This window comes from Anabrus simplex, chromosome 3 (genome assembly GCF_040414725.1).
Source record: "Anabrus simplex isolate iqAnaSimp1 chromosome 3, ASM4041472v1, whole genome shotgun sequence".
NCBI classification, from domain to species: domain Eukaryota; kingdom Metazoa; phylum Arthropoda; class Insecta; order Orthoptera; family Tettigoniidae; genus Anabrus; species Anabrus simplex.
The window spans coordinates 28,467,348-28,486,188 of record NC_090267.1 but is presented as its reverse complement, the minus strand read 5'-3'; the positions used below and the strand labels follow the sequence as shown (position 1 = coordinate 28,486,188).

The 18,841-nt window shown below is 44.9% G+C and overlaps 1 protein-coding gene and 1 non-coding gene across 2 annotated transcripts in view; one reads left to right on the top strand and one right to left on the bottom strand.

Moving 5' to 3' along the window:
• The window catches only part of LOC136865943 (luciferin 4-monooxygenase), a 181,575-nt gene that overhangs the window by 65,031 nt on the left and 97,703 nt on the right, over positions 1–18,841 (top strand). The gene's annotated exons all lie outside the window — the stretch shown is intronic.
• Positions 233–304, bottom strand: TRNAQ-UUG (transfer RNA glutamine (anticodon UUG)). The gene has a single exon. It is a non-coding gene; the product is annotated as a tRNA-Gln (tRNA).

Here is an 18,841-nt window from a genome sequence, read left to right as displayed (position 1 = left end):
CATCATTTCATCCTCATCACGACGCGCAGGTCGCCTACGGGGGTCAAATAGAAAGACCTTCACGTGGCGAGCGGAACATGTCCTCGGACACTCCCGCACTAAAAGCCATACGCCATTTCATTCATACCGTTTTTAATTTTGATGTCGCTATCCCAGTAACGTAGTTTGGATTCCCATAATTGGACCGCACGCTTGCTGTAGCTCACACAATTGTCGAATAAAAACTCCAGTCAGGTCCCACCGAGATTTGAACTCGGATCGCTGGATTCAAAGTCCAGAGTGCTAACCATTAGACCATGGGACCACACGCTCTGTTTGTTTATTTCATAACTCTTCACTGTAGTTCCAACGCTATTTGAACACATGGGTGAAAGTGAATTCTGATGTTGATTATACCGCAAACCAGCTCGAGAAAGGAGGGACACACATTTACTTTCTTCACATGGCGTTATGCTAATATTCCACGTTGCTTGGTGCTGTCATCTGCTATCTGTGATCAGCTGTTTCTCCTTGGCGAGTATGACGTCAGCTGGTGGGTGATGAGTGATGACCTCATCATCATCATCATCATCTGTTTACCCTCCAGGTTCGGTTTTTCCCTCAGACTTAGCGAGGGATCCCACCTCTACCGCCTCACGGGCAGTGTCCTGGAGCTTCAGACTCTTAGTTGGGGGATACAACTGGGGAGTATGACCAGTACCTCGCCCAGGCGGCCTCACCTGCTGTGCTGAACAGGGGCCTTGTGGAGGGATGGGAAGATTGGAAGGGATAGGCAAGGAAGAGGGAAGCAAGCGGCCGTGGCCTTAAGTTAGGTACCATCCCGACATTTGCATGGAGGGGAAGTGCGAAACCACGGAAAACCCACCTCTACTCAGCTGACCTCCCGAGGCTGAGTGACCCCGTTCCAGCCCTCGTACCACTTTTCAAATTTCGTGGCAGAGCCGGGAATCGAACCCAGACCTCCGGGGGTGGCAGCTAATCACGCTAACCACTAAACCACAGAGGCGGACACTTGCAGATACGTCGTCTTACATTACCCTTCATCTCGCATATTGGTACAATATAGGTTTTTTTTCGTGACTTGCGAGGTTATTCGTAGCGCCACTGTTATGCAAATCACTGCTGTTACATTTTCGAGTATAAGTGAAGCATATTTTCTTTTTCTCTAGAATTCTCAATCTATTTGGGTAACACAGGTAAGTAGAATTGTGACATGTTCGATTAATGCATTCAAAAATATAGTTGGTTTGAAATGGGGAACGCACCATTTTTTAATATGGTCTTAATTCGTCCAATCCTTACGTATATAATTCAGTTAAGATGTATAGGGTCCGCCTCTGTGGTGTAGTGGTTAGTGTAATTAGCTGCCACCCCCGGAGGCCCGGGTTCGATTCCCGGCTCTGCCACAAAATTTGAAAAGTGGCATGAGGGCTGGACCGGGGTCCACTCAGCCTCGGGAGGTCAACTGAGTAGAGGTGGGTTCGATTACCAGCTCAGCCATCCTTGTCTATCCCTTCCAATCTTCCCATCCCCCCACAAGGCCCCTGTTCAGCATAGCAGGTGAGGCCACCTGGGCGAGGTACTGGTCATCCTCCCCAGTTGTATCCCCGACCCAGAGTCTGAAGCTCCAGGACACTGCCCTTGAGGCGGTAGAGGTGGGATCCCTCGCTGAGTCCGAGGGAAAAACCTACCCTGGAGGGTAAACAGATTACGATACGATAGGATGTATAGGAAACGAGAAAAATCTGCACGAATTCCTCCGAGAAGGAAAGCTACGTTACAGAAGGCTATCAGAAATTGCTAGGGGGTACTGAAAAGTGAAGACAACGGTCAACAGTGAGAGTATCACTCGTAGCGATACGGAACTTATGATAACAGTTGCCACAGTAACTGGTAAAGGATTTATTTTAATCTAGTTTCTATGATAAGTGTGTGACATAATGAGAATCAGTTGAAATGGAAAGAATTTCGTTATAGCCTAACCTTGTCTCGCCTGTGGTACGGTTTGTGGACTTAGCCTTCGTCTATTCTTATTGACTTACGACATATGTGTATGAAACATATTTGCCTGTGTGTATTATTACAACATGGTTTCACTTCCGACAAGCCATAGCAAATTTGAAGAAGGGGGCTGAATTACACTGACTGACAGAGCAAATGCAACACCAAGAAGGAATGGTTCGAAAGGGATGAAAGTTGGGGAAAAAACAGAGACGGCACGGACGAATAATTGATGTTTATTTCAAACCGATATGCAGGTTACACAATGCGCACGGCATCGACTCAGTAGGATGTAGGACCACCGCGAGCGGCGATGCACGCAGAAACACGTCGAGGTACAGAGTCAATAAGAGTGCGGATGGTGTCCTGAGGGATGGTTCTCTATTCTCTGTCAACCATTTGCCACAGTTGGTCGTCCGTACGAGGCTGGGGCAGAGTATGCAAACGGCGTCCAATGAGATCCCACACGTGTTCGATTGGTGAGAGATCCGGAGAGTACGCTGGCCACGGAAGCATCTGTACACCTCGTAGAGCCTGTTGGGAGATGCGAGCAGTGTGTGGGCGAGCATTATCCTGCTGAAACAGAGCATTGGGCAGCCCCTGAAGGTACGGGAGTGCCACCGGCCGCAGCACATGCTGCACGTAGCGGTGGGCATTTAACGTGCCTTGAATACGCACTAGAGGTGACGTGGAATCATACGCAATAGCGCCCCAAACCATGATGCCGCGTTGTCTAGCGGTAGGGCGCTCCACAGTTACTGCCGGATTTGACCTTTCTCCACACCGACGCCACACTCGTCTGCGGTGACTATAACTGACAGAACAGAAGCGTGACTCATCGGAGAACACGACGTTCCGCCATTCCCTCATCCAAGTCGCTCTAGCCCGGCACCATGCCAGGCGTGCACGTCTATGCTGTGGAGTCAATGGTAGTCTTCTGAGCGGACGCCGGAAGTGCAGGCCTCCTTCAACCAATCGACGGGAAATTGTTCTGGTCGATATTGGAACAGCCAGGGTGTCTTGCACATGCTGAAGAATGGCGGTTGACGTGGCGTGCGGGGCTGCCACCGCTTGGCGGCGGAAGCGCCGAACCTCGCGTGCTGACGTCACTCGGGCTGCGCCTGGACCCCTCGCACGTGCCACATGTCCCTGCGCCAACCATCTTCGCCACAGGCGCTGCACCATGGACACATCCCTATGGGTATCGGCTGCGATTTGACGAAGCGACCAACCTGCCCTTCTCAGCCCGATCACCATACCCCTCGTAAAGTCGTCTGTCTGCTGGAAATGCCTCCGTTGACGGCGGCCTGGCATTCTTAGCTATACACGTGTCCTGTGGCACACGACAACACGTTCTACAATGACTGTCGGATGAGAAATCACGCTACGAAGTGGGCCATTCGCCAACGCCGTGTCCCATTTATCGTTCGCTACGTGCGCAGCACAGCGGCGCATTTCACATCATGAGCATACCTCAGTGACGTCAGTCTACCCTGCAATTGGCATAAAGTTCTGACCACTCCTTCTTGGTGTTGCATTTGCTCTGTCAGTCAGTGTATTTACACCAGGCAAACACCGGAAGAATGGTATATACCTGTTACCGTGTTTTAGCGGTAGGTAGAGGTGAAAGAAGGTGCGGGTGTGAATGGATCTCAAGCTACGAAATTATAGTGCCCGTAAAGTAAATTTAAAATTTAATACGGTTATATTTTCTTTTCAAAATAAATAAGTAACAAGCATGGCAGGTACAGAATAGCAAGTCAAAATAAGGTAGTTACAATATTTACAGAATTTGGGCTTCGCGCCCCGAGTTCACAATGCTTGGGCAATCAGCTCAGTTTTACCCCAAACACAAGTTTTAACAGAGGGGCAGAAAACCCCATTCATACCTAGGAGCCCTTGCTCCAAATTACACTGAAAAGCCTCCTCGAGGCATACAACATACAATTTTCAAAAGAGCCACTCGCTCTCAAATTTAAGCCTCTCCCAGGCCACACCAAACTCCACCTTCAAGCTGTCCTCAACGGACATAAACACAGGGGTAAAATACCCAATCTACTGAGGTCTATTAAACGAAAAGAATGTTAATTAAATGACCTCTAAAATAACAATTTGAGAGGAGGCGAACTTGCACTCCTAATACACTAGATTAAGACCTACTTGGCGCTAGGCCGTTAATACAAGGGCTAATCCCATACTAAAGAGGTGACTTAAGAAGAGAACAATTTGTTTTACATTAACGAAGAATAGGTTGAGAAAAATAAGTTCACCTCAAAACAATATGAGAGGGAGCTCGAGAGGGTTAGCACTCTCTATCCCAGAATGTAGCTTTCCAAGAGAATAGATGAAAAGATTAGTTACAATTACATTTTAGGAAAAGGTTACATGGTGGAACGCTTCGCACCCGCCCCGAGAGTTAAACTGCTGAGCTAGCAAATAAAGAATATATTAATCGGCCATTACCTTATAGTTGACCGCTGCCGGAGAAAGAGGCGCTTCCCGCCTCCTGCTATGTACTTAATACACTGAAAGATGGAACAGAAGTGGCCCGGAGACCCAAAAATCAGCAGTTTATATCCTCTCGCGAAAGGTTCTAGGTGTTAGGGGAAAGAAAACACCCTCCCACAAACTTTTTATTGGCTAGGGTATAGAAACATATTCAAGTTGGGGGAAGATACCAATGATTGGTCAGAAATTAATAACAGAAATTCGGGATTGGTCAAATACAAAACAAGGGGAAAGAGAGGGGTATACAGCCAACTTAAACAATAACAGAAAGAAATTTAACAAAGAACAAACTTTTGAAATAAAATTTTCTCCGAAGAACAGTTATTTTTCTTCCCACTAGGGTGCACTATTGTAGTTTTTCAGTGGTGTCCTCTAGCAGAGAAAGTTCACACTTCTTACTTCAAGCAAAACAAAAGTACGTCGAAAATGACACCGTTCACAAACTCAAAAATTTCCAGGTGGTGACATCTTCTGAGAAACTAGAAAATTAATAGGGTAAATAAAGTTCAGACTTCCTCCAGCAGAGGAGTTTCCACAGGCGCACATTTTAAATTAGCGGAGTGGAGGTGTACCGCCCGGTACAGACCTCCCCCCCCCCCCAAAGTTCCACGAGGGATGACACATGAAGTCAGTTTGAAACAAGTTCCAAGTTATGATGTGAATATGAAGATAGATTGCAGAAGCATTTATGAGATTTTCTTAATTTGGTTTGTTTCAGTTTCAAAATTTTGTTGTTGCAAGTGAAGTAAAGTCTTTCTGTTTGTAGTAGTTGAATTCTGAGGATAAACTTTTAATACATAAAAGTGAAGAAAAATTTTGCAATGTCCACCAAATATTGCTGTTGAATTCCCATGAAACGGTATTAAGGTTGAACAGGAATGTCTATGTAGTTGATGTAGGCTAAGTTGGATGGCCAGACCGGCCGTTACAGCTTGCGTCCAAAGGAAGCCGCTCGGACCCCTCAAGTACCCTGAGATACCGCTCGCCCGCACTATGAGGGGAGCAGAGGTGTTGAAGCACGCCGCACCCGCGGTGAACATATACAGAATGCGGGCAAGTAGCAGGTCGTGCGCCGCACATCAGCCTTGGCCGGGAGGAGAGCTCCGGCTCGCCGTGCACATGTCGTCCTCGCTGGGGCCGAGGGGGCCCGTCCTCGAACCCAGCCGCGGCACAGCGCCGCGCGGCTGCGGGGGCACTGAAACATTAAAGCTAGGCGGCAGAATTGTGTTGGACCATCATTTTTCTTTTGAGGGCACAGGCATGTAGAGAGATTGAGGGGCCAGCGGCGTGCAGATATCCATGGCATTTCATCTAAGCCAGCCACTGTGTGTAGTGGAGCAGGAGACGGGAGCGTGGTAATGGCCGTGACAAGGACAGGATGGCAGTTTAACAATCGGGGGAGGTTTACAAGAAATGCTTACATATAAAATAAAATAGAAGGAGCAGAATGCCTTAAGAGTGGAACTCAAAAATATATATATATAACCATCATATTCCTATCAAATTATATGAAGCAAGTTGAAACAAATTTACACCGGTTTCACCTGGGACAGGTGAACCCTAGATATCTTCTCGGTGGCTGGATTGCTTACTAACAATGTAACCGGAGTAAGAAAATCGAGAATGATGCATGGCCCATGAAATCTGGGGGCAAGCTTGCCCGCGGGAACAAAATTCTTGACCATAACCTGGTCACCTACCTTCAAAGGGGTGGGTCTCCGTCCACGATCATACCTTTCCCTAACCTTTTCATGAGACACTTTAAGATTGGCTTTAGCCTTCTTCCAAAGATCTTTAATGTTGTCCGGATCTATTGTCTCGGGTAGAATGTCACTCAGAGACCAGAGGTTAGAGAGCGGCGTGTTGGGAACAAACTTGAACATCAAAGAAGCTGGAGTAAACTTGTGAGATTCATGAACCGCCGAATTCAAAGCAAAAGCTATCCAATGCAGGGACGTGTCCCACCTGGAAGGATCTTCATGATGATAGGCAATAAGTGCGGACCTGAGATTACGGTTAACCCGTTCAGCCAGAGATGGTTGAGGGTAATAAGCCGAAGTAGTTACATGAGAGATGGACAAGTCAAAACAGAATTTACGAAATAAATTAGATGTAAAAGCCTTAGCATTATCAGATACCATATATTGGCACGGACCAAAAGAAGCAAAAATAGAATTTAAGCAAGTAATGGTGGACTGAGCGGTAGCCAGCTTAGTCGGAAATAACCAAGAAAATCTGGTAAAACCATCTACACACACAAAGATGAACTTGTTGGCATTACCCTTTGACTGGGGGAAGGGTCCTACATAATCAATATACAGGCGTTCCATGGGGCGCGACGCTTGCTGAGAAGACAAGAGGCCTACCTTGGTGGACATGGTCGGTTTACTAAGCAAACAGGATTTACAAGCCTTTACTAGTTCACGGATTTCACCGTCCATACCTTTCCAGATGAACATATCACGAATTTTTTCACGAGTTTTAAAGATACCAAGATGCCCTCCTAATGGGGTCTCATGATAATACTTGAAGATCATAGGTACAAGAACAGCTGGAACAACAACTTTCATCATCTTATCATGCCTCGAAGGGCAACATAGAACCCCATTCCTCAGAACATAAGGGACAACATGTTCCCCAGAAGAAAGGGTTTCCATTATCGGAGCCAGCGTCGGATCTTCACGTTGGTATTTCTCGATATCCCTAAAAAGCATGGGAGCATCTGTTAGGATGGCATTAACCTCAGATAGTATGGACTCGGAAGGTGATGAACTGTCGACCGGTTCGTGGGTCTCGACGTCGTTAGAAAACATACGGCTGAGTCCATCAGCAACAACATTTTCGATACCTCTGATATGTCTAACATCAAATTGGAAGGCAGAAATACGGATGGCCCAACGGGCTATACGACCAGTACGACGCGGTCTACCTAAGACCCAGCTTAAGGCTTGATTATCTGTCTCCAGGTCGAATTTGACGTGTTCCAGATAGAGACGGAACTTTTCTAAGGCGAATAAGACTGCCAAACCTTCAAGCTCATATATGGAGTACTTTGCTTCTTGAGCCGAGAGAGTCCTAGATGCATAGGCGATGGGGCGCCTCCCTAGTTCAGTCTCTTGGAGAAGGACTGCAGCTACCGCCGACGACGATGCGTCGGTTTGGACAATGAATTTCTTCGAGAAATCAGGCATAGCAAGTACAGGGGCATTACAAAGTGCTAATTTAAGGTCTTCAAAAGCGGCTTGTTGAGAAGGTCCCCACTCGAATTTGATGCCTTTCCTACGAAGAAGGTTTAAGGGCGCCGCTCTATTAGCGAAGTTAGGAATAAACTTCCTGAAGAAATTCACCATACCAATGAACCGGGCGATACCTTTAATGTCCTTGGGAGGTTTAAAATCACGGATGGCCTGTGTTCTAGAATGATCGACTGCTACACCATCGGGTGACACAATATGCCCTAGGAATGACATAGAGGGCTTAGCAAAGGCAACCTTGGACAACTTAACAGTTAACCCAGCCTTACGAAGGCGATCGAGAACTTCTCGCAGATGATCTAGATGTTCTTCAAAAGTCTCTGAAAATACGACGACATCATCTAAGTAGTGATATAAGTACTCGAATTTGATGTCGGAGAAGACCCTATCTAGTAGCCTAGTGAGCACAGCTGCCCCCGTGGGGAGCCCGAAAGGTACGCGGTTGTATTCATATAAATTCCAGTCCGTGGCAAACGCTGTAAGGTGTTTAGACTCTTCGGCAAGGGGAATTTGATTATAGGCCTGATTCAAGTCCAAGATGGTGAAGAACTTGGCCTTACGAAACCATGAAAAACAAGAATGTAGGTCAGGAAGGGGCACAGATTGCAACACCACCTTCCGATTGAGAGCCCTGTAATCAATGACAGGCCTGAAGCCTCCTTGGGGTTTCTGGACTAGAAAAATAGGCGATGAATACGCCGACTTAGAGGGCCTAATAATACCATCCTTCAACATCTGATCGATAATTTCTTTCAGAGCCTTCATTTTAGGTGGAGATAGCCTATAAGGTGGAAAACGGACAGGAATCGAATCCGTGACCTCAATTTTGTATTCAATAAGGTCAGTAACACCAAGAGTATCAGAGAACACCTCTGGAAACGACTGATCAACTTACGAATACTATCAGCCTGCTCCTCAGGTAGATGTCTAAGGTCTAACAACATCTCATCCTGGGTAGGCGAAATAGATGAACATGATGCAGAATTACATTTCAATAATGGGATTTTACAATTAGAAGCAAATTTGACTGTGCACGACCTAGACTGGAGATCGAGCACAAGACCAGTGTGAGAAATAAAGTCAGCTCCCAATATAATGGGGCAAGACAATTGCTTGGCCACAAACAATTTAACTTTCCATGTAAACTTAAAAATACGAATTTTGACCAGTAAGGAACCTAGAATTTCTAATGGAGATGAATTAGCCGACACGTATTGAACAGGAGAAGAGACATAGTCAGGAAGTTTACAAACCGTTTTCAATTTAGAATACCATTCAGCCGAAATAATCGAACAAACACTGCCTGAATCTAAGAGAGCTGTTATAGGCTCGTTATTTAACTCAATCTTAAGAAAAGGAACAGGTGCGGGGGTATCCGCCGCAATCCTAAGACATTCTTTAGGGCATTCAAAAGATGAATTTGAAGGCTGATCGTTCTCTGCATTTACAACCTGTTTACTAGGGGCTGAGTCTCGGGAAGATGGATTAGTCGACTCAGCCGAAGCCACTAGTCACTTTTTAGTATTGGCATAGGTGGAATTTGCACCAGAAGTTGAGCAGGAGGGGGTGCTATTTGAGTTTGGGCAATTCTTGGCGATATGTGAGAAGGCCCCACACTTAAAACAGCCTTGTGATGACCCGGCTCCATTCCTTGTCCCACTTGACTTGATCAGTGGACACTTGTTGCGCAGATGGTCAGGCGACCCGCAAGCATAACATTTACGGGGATTGACTGATCGGCGAGGTGGAGGCCGAGTATTACTAAAGGAAGGCGGGGGTTCTTTCGCGACACGCAAAGAATCGGCGTATCTAACTCCTTCCGCTGAGACGGCCAACGCTTCAAGTTCAGAGAAAGTTTGCGGGCACGCCGCGAAACACAAATATGACCTGTAGGGTGGTGAAATCCCTTCCACAATAGCTTGTACAATCTGATCCTCAGGGAAATGAAGAGCAAACACCCTAGTATAAAACTTAATGTCCTGTATGAAATCAGCCAAGTTTTCATCCAAGCGTTGTACACGGTAATAGTACTTCTGAATAAGGGAGGACCTGGCCCTAGCCGGGATGAAGTTAGCTAGCAAATGGGCATGGAAATCCTCAATAGATGATTGCTCGGCAATGGCTCTTACGATTTTATCTGAGAGAATACCAATAGCATACGGATAGATAATTTGCAAAATTTGACATGGAGAAAGAGAAAACACAAGGGCATGATCCTGAAATTCAACTAGAAATCTTAAAAAAGAAATTACATCACTGGTGGTATTAACGGAAAACTTAGAGATACCTCTGAGCAACATTGCCAATGGATGAGGCAAGCTGCTAAACCCGGGTGACATAGTAGGTAAAGGTTTCAATGGCAAGGAAGTTAATTCAGAACGGATGTTACTCAAAGATGCACGACGTTCAGATTCGTTGTCCAATGGGGCAGGGATAGTTTGAGCAGCAACGGTTATCCTATTAACTTCTCCCTTGGGAGACGCTTCCTCACTACCTGCATTCACTATGGTGGGTTGATCAGATTTGGGAGGAACTTCCCCAGTTAACAATTGAGTGACCTTACTAGATAATTCGGAAATATTTTCCAGGAGCGTACTAGCTTCCTTCCTCTGAACGTCATTCAGTTTTAGAGACAACAGATCGTTAACCCTATTCGAAAAATGATATAGCCTGCCTTGCACACGCTTAATTTGATTAGGAGACGGATCATTTTCATCAAAAAAACTAACTACAGAAGCTAGCCCAGTAATATTCTCGACGATCGTGGAAAGAGAGTCATCAATTTCTTTCTCTCCCAAATTGGGGATGGAAATGGGCAAATCAAGGGACTCTCTAAGCTTCTTAGTGTCTACTGCAACCGTGCCTCCAGATTGCACATTTCTGAGAGTTAATTCATAGATCAACTCCTCCTTGCGCAAATAGTTAAGATGGAGAACATCGCGAGGGCCGGGCATGGTGACAGAACAATTTTGAAAAACTCAAAAAATTCCAGCAACTGGGAAAATAGTTAGAGTTCGGAACAAACAATGTTTAGCCGTCAAAAGGGGCTAAATTGAGACCCATTCAACCACGCTCTGCTACCACTTGTTACCGTGTTTTAGCGGTAGGTAGAGGTGAAAGAAGGTGCGGGTGTGAATGGATCTCAAGCTACGAAATTATAGTGCCCGTAAAGTAAATTTAAAATTTAATACGGTTATATTTTCTTTTCAAAATAAATAAGTAACAAGCATGGCAGGTACAGAATAGCAAGTCAAAATAAGGTAGTTACAATATTTACAGAATTTGGGCTTCGCGCCCCGAGTTCACAATGCTTGGGCAATCAGCTCAGTTTTACCCCAAACACAAGTTTTAACAGAGGGGCAGAAAACCCCATTCATACCTAGGAGCCCTTGCTCCAAATTACACTGAAAAGCCTCCTCGAGGCATACAACATACAATTTTCAAAAGAGCCACTCGCTCTCAAATTTAAGCCTCTCCCAGGCCACACCAAACTCCACCTTCAAGCTGTCCTCAACGGACATAAACACAGGGGTAAAATACCCAATCTACTGAGGTCTATTAAACGAAAAGAATGTTAATTAAATGACCTCTAAAATAACAATTTGAGAGGAGGCGAACTTGCACTCCTAATACACTAGATTAAGACCTACTTGGCGCTAGGCCGTTAATACAAGGGCTAATCCCATACTAAAGAGGTGACTTAAGAAGAGAACAATTTGTTTTACATTAACGAAGAATAGGTTGAGAAAAATAAGTTCACCTCAAAACAATATGAGAGGGAGCTCGAGAGGGTTAGCACTCTCTATCCCAGAATGTAGCTTTCCAAGAGAATAGATGAAAAGATTAGTTACAATTACATTTTAGGAAAAGGTTACATGGTGGAACGCTTCGCACCCGCCCCGAGAGTTAAACTGCTGAGCTAGCAAATAAAGAATATATTAATCGGCCATTACCTTATAGTTGACCGCTGCCGGAGAAAGAGGCGCTTCCCGCCTCCTGCTATGTACTTAATACACTGAAAGATGGAACAGAAGTGGCCCGGAGACCCAAAAATCAGCAGTTTATATCCTCTCGCGGAAGGTTCTAGGTGTTAGGGGAAAGAAAACACCCTCCCACAAACTTTTTATTGGCTAGGGTATAGAAACATATTCAAGTTGGGGGAAGATACCAATGATTGGTCAGAAATTAATAACAGAAATTCGGGATTGGTCAAATACAAAACAAGGGGAAAGAGAGGGTTATACAGCCAACTTAAACAATAACAGAAAGAAATTTAACAAAGAACAAACTTTTGAAATAAAATTTTCTCCGAAGAACAGTTATTTTTCTTCCCACTAGGGTGCACTATTGTAGTTTTTCAGTGGCGTCCTCTAGAAGAGAAAGTTCACACTTCTTACTTCAAGCAAAACAAAAGTACGTCGAAAATGACACCGTTCACAAACTCAAAAATTTCCAGGTGGTGACATCTTCTGAGAAACTAGAAAATTAATAGGGTAAATAAAGTTCAGACTTCCTCCAGCAGAGGAGTTTCCACAGGCGCACATTTTAAATTAGCGGAGTGGAGGTGTACCGCCCGGTACAATACCTATTTCGGACCGGTTGCCCTCTAAAAGCGATTTTATGTTATAGTCCGCGGTGAAGAAACATAACTCCTTAAGATTAAATAAATATTTCGATATTATCCTCGACCTCCTCATCGAAATAAATTGTTTGACCTCCTCCAGTATTTTATAAGGATTACAATAACCTTGTCAGGATATTATTTGCATGAATGGTTCAGAAGTTACGACCATTTTAGACTGTAGTGGTAATTCGTTCCCTGTTGTCTGCTAGCAAGTTGCCTCTACCTCACCGCTTGGAGCGCTGTAGTCGCCTCGGATGAAAAATATCATCAGAGCTTCGCTACTGTATATATTAGACTGTGATGTACCTAGTCAAGTTGGCAGTCATTAAGAAAAAGAGAATAGGGCGACGATATTTGCTTTTTAGTGTATAGCCCTACGTGCCGAGTACTCTGCATGAGCCACAGTGAGGATGTGGTGACGTCACCGGTCAATGTCAGGCGAAGGCTCGATAATTCCGGTGATACCCGAGTTCAAAATGATAACAGAAAGTAATGAAAGAGAGAGGGCATTGCCGAACTTAACTGCAGAAAGCCAGTGGGAAGAACCGTATTATATTTTTGTGCTAGCAGTGGGCCGTGCTACGTGCCCACTATGAGGCCAGCCTGTTAAATCGAAAAGGTACAATGTAGAACGCCACTACAAAACATGCTCGTTCGCATGATACTACTATTGTAGCGAATGTCCGAACAAAATAGGTTTCAGATAGATTTTAAATGCTATTTTCAGAAACTCAATGAACAGCGAAAGTCACAAAGCACCAGAACACTGCTCTAAACAAAGCTTAAAAACTTTTGAATTATGTATTAATTTTACTGAATGGTTGATATGAATTTTACTTTTCTTAGCAGAAATTCTCTCACTCCGTAGCTTGCCGGCTTCAACGCTGTACAGTATAATGTTTGTTGTGGAAATCCAGAGGGTTTCTCTCTACATAGGAAGTGAATGATAATTTAATGATAAAAAGTAACGCTCCACTGGACGAATTCTTTTACCACACACTTTCGAGCTGGAGCGAAGCATCAAGGTTATCAGCAGAAAAACTTGTTCCAATTATCTCATTCTGTAAATAAGGAAAATGAAAAAAATAAGTTTGATAAAATATAACGTGTGAGGAACGTACATTACTCTCTTTATTGAGTGACTGTACATTGTAATAAAAACTGTAACGTGCCAGTTTTCTATGAATGTGTCAATATAGGAAAATAAAATCGTGTCTGTCAATATCATCATCATCATCATCATCATCATCATCATCATCATCATCTTTTCCCTTTATCCAGCTGTAGCCGGGTAGGGGCAAATATGGTTCCTCTCCACTTTCTTCGGTCTTTCCACCATTCCTCCTCCAACACTGTGTCCCTGTCCAGGCATGTGAAGTATAAATCAAACACGAATATTTGAGAAAATGTTTCTTCTTGGGATTACGATGAATTTCTTTATGCTGTACTCCAATCAACATTTCGTTGAAAATGGTGCGAGGAAAGTTTCGTAGTCACAATCGAACATCACTACTCCTGTGCTGTACGAAATGTGTTGGCTCTCTCGCTTGACTGTGACTTTACGCTTGGCACGTAAGCTGCCCGCATTTATACGTCAAGCCTGCCCAACCACACTGGGCGCCCAACGGAGCAACTCTGCTATGAGCTAAATATATATATATTACGCCAACGGCCGTAGCCGTGTTCAAACACCGGATCCCGGGAGATCTCCGAAGCTAAGCAACATTGGGCGCGGTCAGGAGTTGGATGGGTTGCCACGCGCTGTGGGTGGGGGGTAAGGGAATGGAGGAGCGGAAAGGAACTGGCCACCCTACCGCACGTAAACTCCGGCTCAGGAACACCTCTGCGGAGGTTCGGACCTGCCTTCGGGCAGAATAAGCCTTACCTTATATTATATTTAGTTTACTCTCTCTTTCTTAATCCGTTTGCCCTCCAGTGTTGGTCTTTTCCTCGGACTCAAGACGGACCCCACTTCTACCGCCTCAAGAGCGGGATAGGCAAGGAAGCGGTTATAGGTACCATCCCGGCATTTGCCTAGAGAAGAAGAAGATGTGAGAAACCACGGAAGAGCCCTTCGAGATTGATGAAGTGGAAATCGAATCCTCTCTATTCAGTTGACCTCCCGAGGCTGACTGGACCCCGTTCCAGTCCTCGTACCCCTTTTTCAAATTTCGTGGCAGAGCCTGGAATTGAACCCGGTCTTTCGGGGGTGGCAGCTAATAACACTAACCATTACACCACAGAGGCGGACATTTATGTCTATTTCTAAACAGGCCATTGAAGTTTATTCAGAGATGATCCGAATGCTATGTTCCTCTTTATGGTACGAATCTATGTCTATCAACGTTTTGTTTTTGGTTTCTGATTCTTACAATCCCCGCAATTTAGTTTGGATACCTATAGCTGGGCCATACACAATATATATACAAATGATGATGATGATGATGATGATGATGATGATGGTGCTTGTTGTTTAAATGGACCTAACATCTAGGTCATCGGCCCCTATATATACCAGGTAAGCACGGACGCCGTACTTTCTACTTATAAATGTCCCGCATGGATAAGTGATGTGCCTACCAACTGATTTTAACAGGGGAACTACTGCCAGCGGGCAGGTTACGTCAGAATATGAAGAGAGTCACACTCGTACAATGTTACACAGCGCGGCCGGTCGAATGCATCCGTTGCATTCGTAAACATCGTTTTCAACCGTATAGTTCTAGGCTGGTGTATGGTACAGCCGCACTATATTTGCTGTAAAAAAATATTCTGCTATTTTGCTTTACGTCGCACCGACACAGATAGGTCTTATGGCGACGATGGGACGGGAAAGGCCTAGGAATGAGATGGAAGCGGCCGTGGCCTTAATTAAGGTACAGCCCCAGCACTTGCCTGGTGTGAAAATGGGGAACTACGGAAAACCGTCTTCAGAGCTGCCGACAGTGGGATTCGAAACCACTATCTCCCGGTGCGAGCTCGCAGCTGCGCGGCCCTAACTCCACGGCTAGCTCAGCCGGTACAATTAAATAGAAGTACGGCATGATCATGCAATTAAAAGTTATTTAGTATTTTAATACACACTAAGGAACTAACAGACACTGAAGAGGCTGCCAGACTGACGAATGCGTGCGGCATACCGGTGAATTATAACTCAGTGTCCACGACCTTGGCAAAAACATTATACTCTTACTACCCTTCCCCACAGTACATGCAAAGTCTCCACTACTTGCCGTAGCGCTATACAAATCGGTTAGCCGCGACGAACGGCATTTGGTGCTTATTTCCGCCAAAAATTATGTTAATAATTAAGGAAAATAAAGGAAAGAATTAGCAGATAAGACACAAAGGCTTGTACAGATAACGTTTCTTTTACAAATAATTCGCTGTGAGCTTGCATCCGGGAGATCGTGGGTTCGAATCCCACTGTGGGCAGCCCTGAAGATGGTTTTCCGTGGTTTCCCATTTTCACACCACACAAATGCTGTTGCTGTACCTTAATTAAGGCCACGGCCGCTTCCTTCCAACTCCTAGGCCTTTCCTATCCCATCGTCGCCATAAGACCTATCTGTGTCGGTGCGACGTAAAGCAATTAGCAAAACAAATAATAATAATTCCTAGTTCCAGGTGGCTAAAGTGAATATGTAATGTTTACTCCACAAAGTGGCGAGGGGCGGAGGCGACTTTCCCTTCACGTCCCACCCCCTAATCGCCGCTACTGTTTGTTAACATGCCAAAGATGCAGAAAAGGAAATTTAATCACTTGTTAATTTATACATGTGGAGAAATTCCACTGGATAAAAGAGTTGCTTGTATGAAATAAAAACGATACTGTTCGGTGAAATACTTGTGTAGAAGGCATACGTCTGTTTGGAGCTTCGGTTGCATTCCGACCGGGTTGTCCAGATTAAAATAATGTCTATGTATTCGTCGCTGCTGAACACACTAGCCATTGGCGATAAGCAGACAGTAAATATAGTGCGGCTGTACCATACACCAGCCTAGAACTATGCGGTCGAAAACGATGTTTACTAATGCAAGGGGTGCATTCGACCGCCAGCGCTGAGTAACATGCTGCGAGTGTGACTCTGTTTCTTATCTCTTCATATTCTGACGTAACCTGCCCGCTGGCAGTAGTTCCCCTGTTAAAATCAGTTGGTAGACACCAATCACATCAATTATGCATGCAGGACATTTATAAGTAGAAAGTACGGCGTCCGTGAGCCACCTGGTACAAATAAAACGACATGTCCTGACTGACTGACTGACTGATTCGTCATCACCGAGCCAAAACTACTGGACATAAAGAAATGAAATTTTAGGATAGCGAGTGTAGCTGCTCACTAAAGAAGGACTTTTGGATATTCCGTCGCTAAGGAGGTGAAAGGGGGGATTGTTTAAATGAGTATATCTATATCTCAAAAACTTAAAGGTTTACAGACGTAAGAATTGATATTTGAAATCTCCTTTAAAAATAAAGAAATGCCATTTTTCTTTTTGAAAATCCAATTGATGGGGGTTAAACTCGAGTAACAAAGGGGGTGAATTTTTAGAAAGAATATATTGTGCCCTTTTGATGGGATGTGTGGCAGTTATCCTCTTGTAGACTTGCCTCGGCTCCTGAAGAAACACCGCGCACGTAGAAACTTACCTCAGTGGTGATACGTCCTTGTTCCTCGATTAAGAGCCATGGGGTAGTCAAACAACTGCCATGGGTCAAGCTAATCTACAATGACGTAGCCCAGACTGATTTAAGGCAAATTGACATTCATAAAAAAAATGAAATCAAACAAAATGTAACTTAACTGAAATTGGCAAAAGGTACAGTGAATTGACTCCTCCTCAAGAGAGTGCAAATTATACTTAATAACAATGATTCTGGGGTAAAAGGAATCCTAAAAAAAACCAATGTCAAAAGAAACTGTCACCTACCTAAACGTAACAATGACTCAAAAATTAACTTAAATAATTAATTACTCTCCAAGAAATGTTTATAAAATTTTGTACAGTTTCAAAATTCTTAACCAAACTAATCCTCCGCAACAAACACCTTCAGTGAAACATACTCCTTTACAGCTACAGTTCAATTAATTCGAAATAGGGAGGTAACCTAGCATTGCAGAATGTTAAACCATGGTGCGCATGAACACACACTCCCATTTCTAATCATAATTACTTTAGTGTTATTCTACTCACACAGTGTTAGCAAGTAGCTTGTTGTGGCCTTCATGGCTGTCTATAAATTTAAAAATGACACATTAATACCACTTAACAGCTACAGATAATTTTAAGTTACTCACTGTGACAGTCATTGGACTCTTTAGAATTTACATTGGTTAGATATAATTCGCCGGCCCCGTGGTGTAGGGATAGCGTGCCTGCCTCTTACCCGGAGGCCCCGGATTTGATTCCCGGCCAGGTCAAGGATTTTTACCCGGACCTGAGGGCTGGTTCAAGGTCCACTCAGCCTGCGTGATTATAATTGAGGAGCTATCCTACGTTGAGATAGCGGCCCCGGTCTAGAAAGCCAAGAATAACGGCCGAGAGGATTCGTTGTGCTGACCACACCACACCTCGTAATCTGCATGCCTTCGGGATGAGCAGCGATCACTTGGTAGGCCAAGGCCCTTCAAGGGCTCTAGTGCTATGGGGTTTGGTTTCGTTAGATATAATTCTGCTCCTGACCCTGTCGTCCGTCGAGGGGGTATTATAAACGTTCGTCATATCTTTTGATATTTCATCGCTGAAATGAAATGAAATGGCGTTTTTAGTGCCGGGAGTGCCCGAAGACATGTTCGGCTCGCCAAGTGCAGGTCTTTTGATTTGACTCCCGTAGGCGACCTGCGCGTCGTGATGAATATGAAGATGAAGTGATGATGAAGGCGACACATACACCCAGCCCCCGTGCCAGCGAAATTAACCAATGATGGTTAAAATTCCAGACCCTGCCCGGAATCGAACCCGGGACCCCTGTGACCAAAGGCCAGCACACTAACCATTTAGCCATGGAGCCAGACATTTCATTGCTATTATTCCTCAATAAAGATCATTAAGATTTATTCGGTAATGATACGAAGATTGTGTTTCTCTAGATATGCCACTTTCTTTCTTTCCTAATCTGCTTACCCTCCAGGGTTGGTTTTTCCCTCGGACTCAGCGAGTGATCCCACCCCTACCGCCTCAAGGGCAGTGTCCTGGAGCTTCAGACTCTGGGTCGGGGGATACAACTGGGAAGGATGACCCGTACTTCGCCCAGGCGGCCTCACCTGCTATGCTGAACAGGGCCCTTGCGGGGAGATGGTAAGATTGGAAGGGATAGACAAGGAAGAGGGAAGGAAGCGGCCGTGGCCTTAAGTTTGCCTGGAGGAGAAGTGGAAAACCACGGAAAACCACTTCCAGGATGGCTGAGGTAGGAATCGAACCCATCTCTACTCAGTTGACCTCCCGAGGCTGA